This window comes from Zingiber officinale, chromosome 6A (genome assembly GCF_018446385.1).
Source record: "Zingiber officinale cultivar Zhangliang chromosome 6A, Zo_v1.1, whole genome shotgun sequence".
Classification (NCBI taxonomy): Eukaryota; Viridiplantae; Streptophyta; class Magnoliopsida; order Zingiberales; family Zingiberaceae; genus Zingiber; species Zingiber officinale.
The window spans coordinates 149,180,251-149,194,521 of record NC_055997.1 but is presented as its reverse complement, the minus strand read 5'-3'; positions in this window follow the sequence as shown (position 1 = coordinate 149,194,521).

Here is a 14,271-nt window from a genome sequence, read left to right as displayed (position 1 = left end):
CAGAAGCTCACTGTGTGGTTACTGATTGGTCACCAGACCGATCCAGATACCCAGTGTATCACTGGATCGATCCACTGATCGATCCAGAGCTTGGTTTTCGCCCAAACCAAGTCTCAAGCCTTCCAAACCAACATCCAGTCAACCTTGACATGTTGGTACATCATGCTTAGCCTCCGGTCACTCCCTTGACCTGCTAAGACTCCTCACCAAGTATCCGGTCAATCCCTTTGACCCACTTGGACTTTTCTCTTCGTGTCAAGTATCCGGTCACTCCCTTGACCTACTTGACCTTCTCAACACCAGATGTCCGATCACCCTTGATCCATCTGGATTTTCCCTTGCCCGGCTTCACTCACCAGGACTTTCACCTAGCTTTATTCACTAGGGTTTTCACCTGGCTTCACTCACGTGGTTTTCAACCTTTGACCCCACTCAGACTTTCCAAGCTTCACTCACCAGGACTTCCCAACCGCCTAGCTTCACTCACTAGGACTTTCATCGCCTGCTTCACTCACTGGGACTTCCACCTAGCTTCACTCACTAGGATTTTCACCGGCTTCACTCACCAGGATTTCCCTTCTGCCTGACTTTCCTTCCGTCTGGCTTCACTCACCAGGACTTTTCACATCCGGTCCAGAGAACGAGCTCCCGAGCCCTCTCTGACCACAGTCCGGAGAACGAGCTACCGAGCCCTCTCCGACTTCCCATGTGCCAAGCTTCCATACTTGGACTTTTCCCGTGCCAAGCTCCCTGCTTGGACTTTTCCCATGCCAAGCTCCCTGCTTGGACTTTTCCCGTGCCAAGCTCCCTGCTTGGACTTTTCCGAGTCAGGTCAACTCACCTCTGGTCAACCAGGTCAACCTTGACCAAGGGTTGCACCCACAACCTCCCAAGTTTCTGTTCTTGTCAAACATCAAGATACAACTTGAGTCAGGTTAATCAGGTCAACCTTGACCTAAGGTTGCACCAACAATCTCCCATCAAATTACAACTCTTCTGTTCTTGTCAAACATCAAAATACAACTCGAGTCAGGTCAACTCGAGTCGGGTCAACCAGGTCAACCTTGACCTAAGGTTGCACCAACAAAGGCGACTCCTACTCGAAGGCCCGCGATCCTTGATCGCTTCCGGTGGGCAACAACTATAATATCGTGAATAAGTACAAGGAAATAAGTACAACTGGAATTGAAATAATACCGACAACAAAATAATAACTGAAGCTTTAGGTCGTCGGCGACTGTAACAGCACTTTAAAGTCGTTTCTTGAGCAGCACACAGCAGAAGGAAGGCTTGTTCAATTCTTGTGTTGAAGCTGCACCTCAACCCTCTTTTTATATGACGTTCAGGGCGCCTGGATCCTTTTCGGGCGCCTGGAGTGTGACGTGACCAACCAACCAGGATGCTCCACGTGGCGAAGTCGCGCAGGGGATAAAACTTGGTCCCGGGCGCCCGGACCACCTTTTTCCAGCAGGTTCCTCACCTGCAAACAAAGGTTAGTCCGAGCAAAAATACCCTGCAAGACAGTGTTAGAATCTGATAAAACACAGTAAGTAATAACTGACAGTCTTCAGACTGTCCGAGTCTGACTTCGGATTTCCAACCGGAAACCCTAGGTCGACCCGACGCCTACTGTTCCCTCTATGGGGAACGCGTCCTCACCTACTCCCCTCAGGAGAGATTACCTGATGCCAGTCCGATCCTCCAGACCGACTGGACTTACCGCCTAGGGTTACCACCCCCTAGGACCTAGGGTTACCACCCCCTAGGGTTTTTCTCCACCTAGGGTTAACGCCCCCTAGGACCTAAGGTTACCGCCCCTTAGGGTTTTCCTCCACCTAGGGTTACCGCCCCCTAGGACCTAAGGTTACCACCCCTTAGGGTTTTTTACCTGCATAACCGCAGTTAGGACTTTCCTGAAACACTCATTCAAACATGTTAGATCACACACTAACTTAACTTTGAATCCTTTGCCATTATCAAAACCAAGGTTCAATCGTCGGATGCTTCCCGCACCAACAATCTCCCCCTTTTTGATAATGGCAACCGAAATTCAATGTTAAGTAAAAGATATGTATAAGCACAAGAAACAGGATAAGCGTGATAGCAAGATAAACATCGCTCCCCCTTAATACAGGCTCCATTTTAAAATATTTTCTTTGAATTTCTCTACTCTTTCTTTGAATTGAATTTCTCTACTCTCCCCCTTTGCCATATATAAAAAATGAGCTAGTTTTTGAAAAAATTTTCAACGCACAATTTTCAACTTCAGAAATTGTCAAACAAAATTTTTCAACTTTAGAAATTTTCAAACAAGATTTTCAATTTCAGAGATTTTCAAACAAAATTTTCAACTTTAGAAAGTTTTCAAACAAAATTTTCAACTTCAGAAATTTTCTAACAAAATTTTCAATTTCACAAATTTTCAAACAAAATTCTCCACTTCAGAAAAAAATTTAACTTAAAAAAAAATTCAAAGTTTTAAATAATTTTAACTTAACGAATTTTTGAAAAAGTTTCAGCTTAAATGCCTTTCTAACAAAAATTTTCAAAGTAGAGGACACTTGAAAGTTTTAAATTTGGAGAAGGTTTTTGAGAAAGCTGCTTAAGGCATGTTTTTGAAATGAATTTCAAGAATACTTAAGGCAAAGGAGAAGTGATAACCTTATTTATTTATATATATTTTTTTTAATAGCTTGCCATTTGTTTTAGTAAGGTATCAGAGCCCTAAAGTCCAAGCATGAGTCAAGATTTGTTTTGATCAGGTATCAGATCCCTTAAGTACAGAGATGCTTAAACTTATTATCTCTTCCACCAACTGTCTAACCGTTTAGCTACTTGCTGATTGCCTAGAGGGCAACAGTGTTCACTTGGTTAGTCAAGTCAAGTCAATTGATCCAGTTAGATTTGACTAAGGCTGGAAGACTTGATTTGATTACTTTTAGTGACGTATTTAACGCCCAGACTCATATTGATGCACAGAAATAAGCATTCTCGAGTCCAGGTTGTACCCTATGCATCTCACACCGTTCTATGTTCTACAAACACAATCAAGGTATACCTAGGTGTTTGTGAGATGTTCTGGCTGAGTCCTGGGGGAACATGATTTCTAGGGGAAATCCTAGGCTAAACCCAACTTTTGAAAGTCTAGTAAAGTGGGGATTTTGAAAAATCAAATTTGCCTAGAAGTTATAAAAACAAAACATTAAAAGGACTGAATTGAAAGTATCTATTCTACCCAGCACATTCCTATTTGTCTTCTAAGTGTACTGAACTCAAGTTCAGGTAAGGGTTTTGTAAAGATGTCAGCTAAGTTTGATTTTGACTCAACATAGTTGAGTACAATGTCACCCTTAGCTATATGATCCCTTACAAAGTGGTGTTTTACTTCTATATGTTTAGTCCTTGAGTGATGAATTGGGTTTTTTGTTAGATTTATTGTACTTATGTTATCGATTGAAATTTTTGTTTTTTGATATTCAAGTTGATAGTCTTTAAGGGTATGCATCATCTATAGTAATTGAGATGTGCATTCACCTAGTGCTATATATTCAACTTCAGTGGTAGATAAGGCAACACAGTGTTGCTTTCTACTTGACCAACTTACTAGGCAGTGCCCTAAAAATTGACAACTGCCGCTTGTGCTTTTTCTATCTAGCTTGCACCCGGCATAGTCAGAGTCAGAGTAGCCGGTTAGATCAAGGGTGCAAGATCTAGGGTACCAAAGTCCTACGTTTAGGGTTCCCTTAACATACCTAAGGATTCTTTTTACTAGGGTTAAGTGAGACTCTTTTGCACAAGATTGGTATCTTGCGCACATACCTACTGCAAAGATGATGTCTGGTCGACTTGCAGTTAGGTACAGTAGACTTCCTATCGCACTTCGATAGTATTTCAAGTCTACTGGTTTACCTTCTAAGTCTGAGTCAATTTTAACATTAGTAGCCATTGGTGTATTAATGATTTTTGAGTTTTCCATTCCAAATTTACTAATTAATTCCTTAGCATATTTGGTTTGATAAATATAAATTCCATCTTTGGTTTGCTTAATTTGTAACCCTAAAAAGAAATTAAGTTCACCCACTAGACTCATTTCGAATTCATTTTCCATTAGTTTGGTAAACTCTTTTAAAAATTTTGAGTTGGTTGATCCAAAAATGATATCGTCGACGTAAATTTGTGCTATAAAGATGTCATTTTCAAAGGTTTTTACAAAAAGGGTTGGGTCTATTTGACCTTGGTTGAACTCTTTTGATATTAGATAGTTGGACAGTCGTTCATACCAAGCCCTAGGTGCTTGTTTTAGTCCGTACAGGGCCTTTTTTAATTTGAAGACATAATTTGGATGTTCTATGTCCTCAAATCCTGGAGGTTGACCTACGTATACTTCTTCTTTAATAAATCCGTTTAAGAACGCGGATTTTACATCCATTTGAAATAGCTTGAATCCTTTGTGTGTTGCATAGGCCAGCAGCATCCTAATGGATTCAAGTCTTGCTACGGGAGCATATGTCTCATCATAGTCTAGCCCTTCTACTTGATTGAACCCTTTGGCTACTAGCCTGGCTTTATTTCTTACTATTTCACCTTGATCATTTAATTTGTTTCTAAAAACCCATTTAGTCTCAATTATTGTTTTGTTAATGGGTTTAGGCATTAATTCCCATACCTGATTTCTTTCAAATTGGGCCAATTCTTCTTGCATTGCTATAGTCCAATCTGGGTCTGGTAGGGCTTCTTCTATGGTTTTGGGTTCAATTTTTGAGATTAAAGCTATTTGACTCTGGTTTCTATAGGATGACCTAGTTCTTACTCCTACAGTTGGATCACCCAAGATTTGGTCAGATGGGTGATTTGTGCTTGTTCTGGTTGGTCGTATGTCATTTGAATGTTCTTCAGATTCAATAGGTTCAGGTTGAGTTTCGTCATCTTCTCTGTTTATTGGATTAGCACTTTCTATATCCTTAGTTTCAACTATAGTGTCTTTATATTTGTTGTTTCTTCTACTTTTAGGGTATTCTTGTTATATACTCTATATGCTCTACTAGTGGTTGAGTACCCTAAAAATATTCCTGAGGTTGTTTTTGATGTAAATTTTCCTAAGTAATCTTTAGTGTTTAAAATAAAGACTTTACACCCAAATATTTTTAAATAGTTTAAGTTAGGAATTTTATTATAATAAATTTCATAGGGGGTTTTATTTTGAAATTTATTAATTAAGATCCTATTTTGAATGTAGCAAGCTGTACTAACTGCTTCAGCCCAGAATTGATTAGACAGATTATATTCGTTTAACATGGTTCTGGCAACTTCTTGTAAGGTTCTGTTTTTACGTTCTACTAAATCATTTTGTTGGGGGGTTCTAGGGCAGGAGTATTCATGTTTGTACCCATTTATTTCACAAAATTCAGTGAAGTTGTGATTCTCAAATTCTCCTCCATGATCACTCCTTATCCTTTTAATTTTAGTATCTTTTTCATTTTTTGTTAATTTGTAAAAATTACTAAATATTTCAAAGGTTTCATCTTTTGTTTTTAGAAATTTTACCCAGGTGAACCTGGAGTAGTCATCAATTATAACTAAGCAATATTGGTTCTTGCTTAGTGACTTAGCTCCATGTGAATCAAATAGATCTAGGTGAAGGAGCTCAAGTAGATGGGTAGTTCTAACCGTATTGGTTGACTTGTGGGTGGACTTGGTTTGTTTTCCTTGTTGACATGCATTACAGATTGAGTTTTCAATAACTTTTAATTTGGGCAACCCTCTAACTAGTCCATTTTGACTCATTTTTGAAATGAGTCTTGTGTGCGTGTGACCGAGTCTTCTGTGCCATAACTCAGTTTCCTCTTGTTGTGTTAGAAAACACTTTATTGAGGATGATGGTAGATAGACGGTGTAGACATTATCTTTTCTAGTGCCCTTAAGTATGATTTTTGGATTATTGATATGTTTGACTATACATTCAGACTTGGTAAAATTGACTGAATAACCAGTATCGCATAGTTGACTTATACTTAATAAATTGAAATTAAAATTTTCAACTAAGAGTACTTTTCGAATAATAAAATCAGAATTAAGTTCGATATTACCTTTTCCGATTACTTTCAGTTTTCCATCGTTACCGAATGCAACTGATCCTAGGTTCTTTAGTTTTAACTTAGTGAACTTCAACCGATCTCCAGTCATATGTCTGGAATATCCACTGTCCAACATCCATTGATCCAATTCCTACACATAAAGTAGTTGATGGATCAAAAGACAGTTTGATTGAGGTAAGTTCCTAATTTTGCATCTTACCTAATCTGAGTTGATTCTATGGGGGTTTGTTTGGTGATTTGATGTTTTAATTTAATTTTGAAAAATGTTTAACTTAACTTAAGTAAGATTTAAAATTGAGTTTGACTTAACTTAAGTAAGATTTAAAATTGAGTTTGCTTAGTCATCTCACCCGATCTATGTTTTCAATCAAGGGCTCCTATTATTCTGTGAGATGAATTAGTTCAATTTATAGGATTTTGTTTAACTTTATGTTAGATTCGGGTTTAGCTCTGGGTTCAACAAGTAAGCGTTCTTTGGATAAACTTCTGGGCTATGGTGAGTCACAAGGAGCTCATTAAAGTAACCATGCCTTCGAGGTTTCCCAAATAGTCCTACCCATTGAGCTTAATACTAAACCTTGGTCTAACTAGTTAGGATCCATTTAAGGGTAGCTTCGGTTAGTTCCACTTGGCCAAATGCACCAGGTCGAAGCCATATCTTCCTAGACATGCGATGCCCAAATTTCCCCAACGTACTATCATCCAAAAACTTCACCAGTACTGTGTTTCAAGTTAAATCTAACCCTTTTTAATCTATCCTTATTTACCCTGTCGGGTAATCTACTCTTGTTTACCCATTTCGGGTAGATTAAGTTCGGTTACCCAGTCGGGTAAATAGATTTCGGAGTTGCCAGCTATTCTGGACCCTCCTTCTATTTTGATTTTTGGATTTTTGAATTAATTTTGAATTTTTGAAATTGAATTTTAATAATTGATTTTGAATTTTGAATGATTAATTTCGAATTTTGAATTTTGAATTTGAATTTTGAATTTCAATAATTAATTTCGAATTTTTAAATTTTGAGTTTTTAGATTAATTTCGAATCTTTAATTTTTAGATTAATTTCGAATCTTTAATTTCTAGATTAATTTCGAATTTGAATGAATAATTAATTTCGAATTTGAATTTTGAATTTCAATAATTAATTTCAAATTTTTAAATTTTGTGTTTTTAGATTAATTTCGAATCTTGAATGAATAATTAATTTCGAATTTGAATTTTGAATTTCAATAATTAATTTCGGATTTTTATTATTTTAGCTCCCCCTGGATCATAGCCTCGATAAGGTTTATTGAGGTAATGTATTTGATCCTTAGGAACCCAATAATATCCAAGTCCAACTTGATTGATCAGGTTGGACTTGGCAACCCATGCCTGGACTATTTTTCTATTTGGTTTTATTAAGGATAGGTAAGATTTATACTTATTTTTATATCCTAGTCCAGTTCGATTGTAGATTGCCCTTTGAGTTCCAAGAATTAAGTCAAGATTCTTGGATCCCAAGGAAAATCGCTCTAGAGTTGTTTTCAAATCCTTGACTTGACTTTTCAGATTGGAATTCTCTTCCTCAAGTTTTTGAACTTGAGTTGAGGTTCCAGTCTGAACTTGATCAGTTAAGGGTTCGTTGTTAGGCGTTTCTTTAAGGAGTGTTACCTCCTTTAGAAGCGCTTTAATTCGAATCTTAGACTTAGCTACTTTATGCATTAAATAATTAATTAAACTATATAACCGACTTTTACTTACAGAGGGGTTCGGCCCTTCGGAAACGGATGCGGATCCGTGGCTTCTCTCGGACTCGGCTTCCGATTTGTCCTCACTTCCGGATCCGTTGGTGAAGTCCCGGGCTGTCAAGGCAAGAAAGTTCGTCTGTTCTTGTTCTTCGTCGTCGGATTCCTCAGAAGAAGACTCGTCCCATGTTGCCTTCAATGCCTTCTTTCTTTTGGGTTTCTTTGGATCCTTCTGGTTCGGGCAATTCGCCTTGATGTGACCCTTCTGATTGCACCCGTAGCATGTCACTTCGAATTTGACCTTCGAGCTTGGTTGGGCTTCTTTAGACTGAATGGCCTTTCTGAGATCCTTTTTGTTGAAGCCCTTCTTTTTGCAGAGCTTCTTTACTAAGCTGACTATTTCGATTGTGAGTTCATCGTCGTCTTCTGAGTCTGGTTCTTCTTCTGACTCAGGTTCGGTTCTTCGCTTGACCTTTGACTCACGCGATCTCCCTGTTCCTGCAACCAAAGCCAACCCTTTCTCGGTCGGGCGTGCATTAGTCTGTTCGTGAAGTTCGAATTCTGCAAACAGTTCATCTAATTTAATGGTAGACAAGTCCTTGGAGACCTTGTAGGCATCTACCATGGATGCCCACAAGGTGTTCCTTGGAAAGGCGTTTAGAGAATACCTTATGATGTCCCGGTTGTCTACCTTCTGTCCAATCGCATGAAGACCATTGAGCAGATCTTGAATCCGGGCATGGAGTTGGGCGGTTGTTTCACCTTCCTGCAATTTGATGTTAAATAATTTATTAAAAATTAAGTCTCTTTTACTTACTTTGGTGTCGGATGTCCCTTCGTGAAGTTCAATTAGCTTCTCCCACAATTCTTTGGCGCTGTTGAAGGGGCTGACGCGGTTGAGTTCTTCTTTTGATATACCACACTGGAGGGTGAAGGTTGCCTTGGCATTAGCTTCCACTTTCTTGATTAAGGATGCATCCCAGTCCTCGTACGGTAGTGGTTTGCCGGTGGTGTCAGATGGTAGTTTGAATCCGGTTTTGACAATCATCCAGACTTCAAAGTGAGTCTGGAGATATGCCTCCATCCGACCTTTCCAGTACCCGAAGTCGTCTCCGGTGAATAGCGGCGGGCGGGCAGTACTGTAGCCTTCTTGAAGGGCCATTTCAGTTTTACCTAAAGCGAAAAACAACCAAAAAATTGTCCCAGGACTTGGTCCTGGCTTAGTAGTGCGGTAGGGAAAAAGAATGGATCACGAACTCGGGTGGTGTTGCACCAATTCCGAGAAAAAACCGATTCGAGAAAAAAAAAGAATTAGAATATAGCTATGAGGCTAAATTCTAATCGACTCTGAAAATAAAAAAATACCACAAAAAAAATATTTTGAATGGTGGTTGCACCGATTCAAAATGACCCAGCTCTGATACCAATTGATGGATCGAAAGCGCTAGAGGGGGGGTGAATAGCGCTCGTGGCTATTTCGTTTTTCGAAATCGTAAATCGTACGTGAAACTAATAGAGTAATAAGCAGCGGAATAAAGACAGTCAAACACAGAGACACAGGGAATTACTTCGTTCGGAGCCTAAGGCGACTCCTACTCGAAGGCCCGCGATCCTTGATCGCTTCCGGTGGGCAACAACTATAATATCGTGAATAAGTACAAGGAAATAAGTACAACTGGAATTGAAATAATACCGACAACAAAATAATAACTGAAGCTTTAGGTCGTCGGCGACTGTAACAGCACTTTAAAGTCGTTTCTTGAGCAGCACACAGCAGAAGGAAGGCTTGTTCAATTCTTGTGTTGAAGCTGCACCTCAACCCTCTTTTTATATGACGTTCAGGGCGCCTGGATCCTTTTCGGGCGCCTGGAGTGTGACGTGGCCAACCAACCAGGATGCTCCACGTGGCGAAGTCGCGCAGGGGATAAAACTTGGTCCCGGGCGCCCGGACCACCTTTTTCCAGCAGGTTCCTCACCTGCAAACAAAGGTTAGTCCGAGCAAAAATACCCTGCAAGACAGTGTTAGAATCTGATAAAACACAGTAAGTAATAACTGACAGTCTTCGGACTGTCCGAGTCTGACTTCGGATTTCCAACCGGAAACCCTAAGTCGACCCGACGCCTACTGTTCTCTCTACGGGGAACGCGTCCTCACCTACTCCCCTCAGGAGAGATTACCTGATGCCAGTCCGATCCTCCAGACCGACTGGACTTACCGCCTAGGGTTACCACCCCCTAGGGTTTTTCTCCACCTAGGGTTACCGCCCCCTAGGACCTAAGGTTACCGCCCCTTAGGGTTTCCCTCCACCTAGGGTTACCGCCCCCTAGGACCTAAGGTTACCACCCCTTAGGGTTTTTCACCTGCCTAACCGCAGCTAGGACTTTCCTGAAACACTCATTCAAACATGTTAGATCACACACTAACTTAACTTTGAATCCTTTGCCATTATCAAAACCAAGGTTCGATCGTCAGATGCTTCCCGCACCAACACATTCAAACCATAGATAAGATTTTCTAGGAGTTATAAAAAGATCCCTAGAGCTAAGAATTAAACAACAACTAAGCTACAAATCTTGTATTCATTTTCCTAGTCTTTTGTAAGCTTAAATTTGTGTAAGAGGCTACTCCGCATTCAGCAAAGGATTACTTTCTCTCGGAATTTTCTTCAACGTCTTGGATTAACAACTACCTAGATTGTAACCAAGTAAATAGTCATCTTACTTTCTTTGGTTATTCAGTTTATTTATGTTTTATTTTAATTGTGCTATCCAATTAAGTTGAAAGATCGAGAAAAGGGTTATTTATATTTTTGCAAGTAATTCACTCTCCTCTTACAAGCTACACTGGGACCTACAATTTAACTTGCCCCCTCTTCGCCGATCGATTCTTCAGATGGGTCGATCGACGTTAGCCCGTGACTCTCTAGCTCGACTTCCCCTCAAGCTTCAACCTCGACATCAGTTAATTTGATGGAGTCACTCAGTAGGACTTTCCACATTGTTTTAGCTGCAAAATAGAAAATAACATCAATTAGATCCAACAAAAGCAGAGGAAAGAATTTCTCACCAAAAGAGTTGGGTAGCCGAGCGCAGATGAGACTCAGCCTAAACATATACAATACGCCCTCGAGTAATAGCTTGTGAATGTGATATTTTAAGTTAATCAGTTGAGCACAGCCTTCGACGTAGACCGGCTCCCATCAATGTTTGCCTAACTCAGCTGGGTTGGACAATTCCATTTGTCATCCGGTTGGGAATGTTACTGGATGGGATAGTTAGAGGTAAAAGTAATGAGACTTCCAGCCCTTGGTGGATGAGGGCATCTTATCAAAAAATACAGCTCCCACTCTAGCTTGAAAGAGGAATACGCCTGGCTCGGGCTTTTTTGAATAATAAAAATAGTGAAAGACGCGGGATATAGAAAAATTCTGTACAAGCGGAATTGTATAACAACTCCGCAAAATAACTTAATAGTTAGGCGCTAGTTGTTGCAAAGAAATATGAAAATAGGCACAAACTTTAGAGAAAAAGGGATGTAAAGGGAAGCAAAAGCCGACATAAAGTTGATTTTGAAGAAAATGATAAAGTCGGTCGAAGGAGTATGAGGGCGGTAATAAACAGAGGGGATAACGTGATGGTAGTCACAAGAAATCCAGTAAGTAAGCCACATTTGGTGTGGTGTACCTCATCACTGCTGAAATATAAGGAGGTGGAGGTATACCAGAGCTCAGGAATAGTAGGAGGAGCAAGGGAGGAGGCCATGAAAAGAGGACGAAGAAGATCTAAAAAAGAAGAAAAATGAGACATACTAGACACTAATCGTCGACGACAATGAACAGGAAGCAAGAAAGGAGAAGACGAAGGGAGAAACACGCAAGTGATACAGTGGTGTCAAAATATGCAATATAAAAACCCTAAGGATGGTTGTTTACAGCCATTCAATCAAAAAGATGGAGGAGAGATGGTTAATCTAGAGCATTAAATTTAAACCGTCGGTAGTCACAACAAATCCTAGCAGTTGCCTTGTCTGTGCAGACGTACAACATGTGTCAACAAGACAAAGGCTGCATCAATGAGAGATGGGAAGCAATGAGTAGATTTATGATAAAAAGTCATGCTCATCATGCTTTGTATTAATGATAAGTGATTTGCTCGATTTCCAAGAAGCTAGGGTGATGTCACTTTGTCCAAGCGACAGTTTAAAAAATGATCGTCCGGTCAGGAGACAAAGGACACATGAAGCAGTAGTAGTTAAGTATTTCATCAGTTTAAGACGAACGACAGTAGAAAATATGGTTGTCCGGTCGGCAAAATAGGGGGACTTAGAAACACTGACGACTAAGTATAACATCCTTTCAAAGCAAATGAATGCCCAATTGGAGAACAAGAAGCACAAACTGTTGGGTGCTACTCGGAATACCGTTCTGTTTCCCCTGTACAAAAATTTGTACAAGCACAGAATTTTTCCTAGCAACCCATGTACTCTTCAGAAGTTAAACTTGGATTGGAAATGAAACTTAATATTTTTACTCCAAGTTCGTTCTTCAAAGTTAAACTTGGATTGGAAACGAAACTTAACATTTTTACTCCAAGTTCAACCCTTGTGTTCTTTAGAAGTTAAATCATATTACAGAAGTTGATTAAATATTTATTTCAAGGATTGACTTCCAGGTCATTGGCGAGGCACTAGACCTTCTTGGTTATAGGATCATCCACCACTTCCTAGACAAAGCCTTTCAAATAAATTGAATATTTAAACTTCTCATATTAACCTTAGGTTTAACTACAGATACCTCAATCAAAGCACAAGATTGAAACATAAAATTGAAGCACAAAAATGAAAACATGAAATCACTAGCCTCTTGTGTTGGTATTTCAAAATCCATACAAAGAAAACAAAACTAGTTGCGCTGCGGAATAAATAACTAGTTGTACCTTTTTTTTAGACAAAAATCTCTTGATCTTCTACCGTATTCCTCTCCTCTTCTTGAACGTCGTGTAGGCGATGATCTACCAAGACAGAAACACCCGAACCCTTTTTTTTCCAAGCCGCCTACCACCAAATGATGCAACGAAAAGGGGTGCCTCCTTCTTCTTCTTCTCCTCCAAACCGCCGGCCACCAAGGTGCTTCGTCTCTTCGTTTTCTTTTCCTCCAAGCTCCGACCACCAAGAGAAGATGGGGTGCCGGCCCTAGAGGGAAGAAAGGGAAGTGGGGCACCGACCTTAGAGGGAAGAAAGGGAAGAAGAAAAGGATGGGGTGCTGACCTTAAGGGAAAGGAGAGGAACTTATCAATTCTTAATTGAATTGTTGATTTTCGTGGCACAATCTCCTCTCCTTTTATAACCCTTTGCCCCAGATAAAAAAGGAGAAAAAGTAATAGATTTTTGTTTATAAAAAAATCTCTAGAAAAGAATTAACATAATTCTTTTGAGAAAAATTTCTTAAGAAAGAATTAGTATGATTCTTTTTAGAAAATTTCTAAGAAATAATCAACATAATTCTTTTTAGAAAAATATTTAGGAAATAATTAACATAATTCTTTTTAGAAAAATTTCTTAGGAATGAATTAATATAATTCTTTTTAGAAAATTTTTAAGAAAGAATCAACGTAATTCTTTTTAGAAAAATCTCTAATTCGGTTGAGAAAAAATCTCTTTTTTTTTCTTTTCTTTTGGTTTGGTGTCCCCTTGCTTGGGCACCAAGCAATGTTTGGTCGACCTCTTTCTTGGGTAGGAAGCAAGGCATGGCCGGCCCCTTGCTTGGGCACCAAGCAAGGATGTGACCGACCCCTTTCTTGGGTAAGAAGCAAAATCAAAACGGGTGAATGCGAGACTTTATAGAGGCTACAATAGGGACTAAGAGGAGGAATTGGTTTTGGCCTCCTGATGGACTTGAGCTTCCTGTGTTCGACCCGAACACCCAACTCAAGTTCATCAATAATAACTCATACCACTAAAGAGTTATTATTGAACTACCGCACCAATCTCATATTACAATATGGGCTCCTTCTTATCATGAGTATGTTAATCTCCCTGTGTTTAAGATATCGTATGTCCGTTAATTAAATAAGTTACTGACAACTCACTTAATTAACATATAGCTCCAAGAGTAGTACCACTCAACCTTATTATCATGTCGGACTAAGTCTACTTGCAGGGCTTACATGATAATCCTTATGAGCTCCTAAGGGGACATCATCAACCTAAGGGGACATCATCAACCTAGTTTAGTAGGACACAATTTTCTTTTATAATAAACAACACACTATATAAATAATATTATTTCACAACTTATCGAGCCTATTGATTTAACTGAATAAATCTCATCATTTGATAAATTAAAGAAATAAATACTAAGTATATGTGTTTGTTATTATATCGGGATTAAGAGTACACACATCCATAATAATAGAGGTTTTGTTATTTTATGGAGTCAGTATAAAAAGA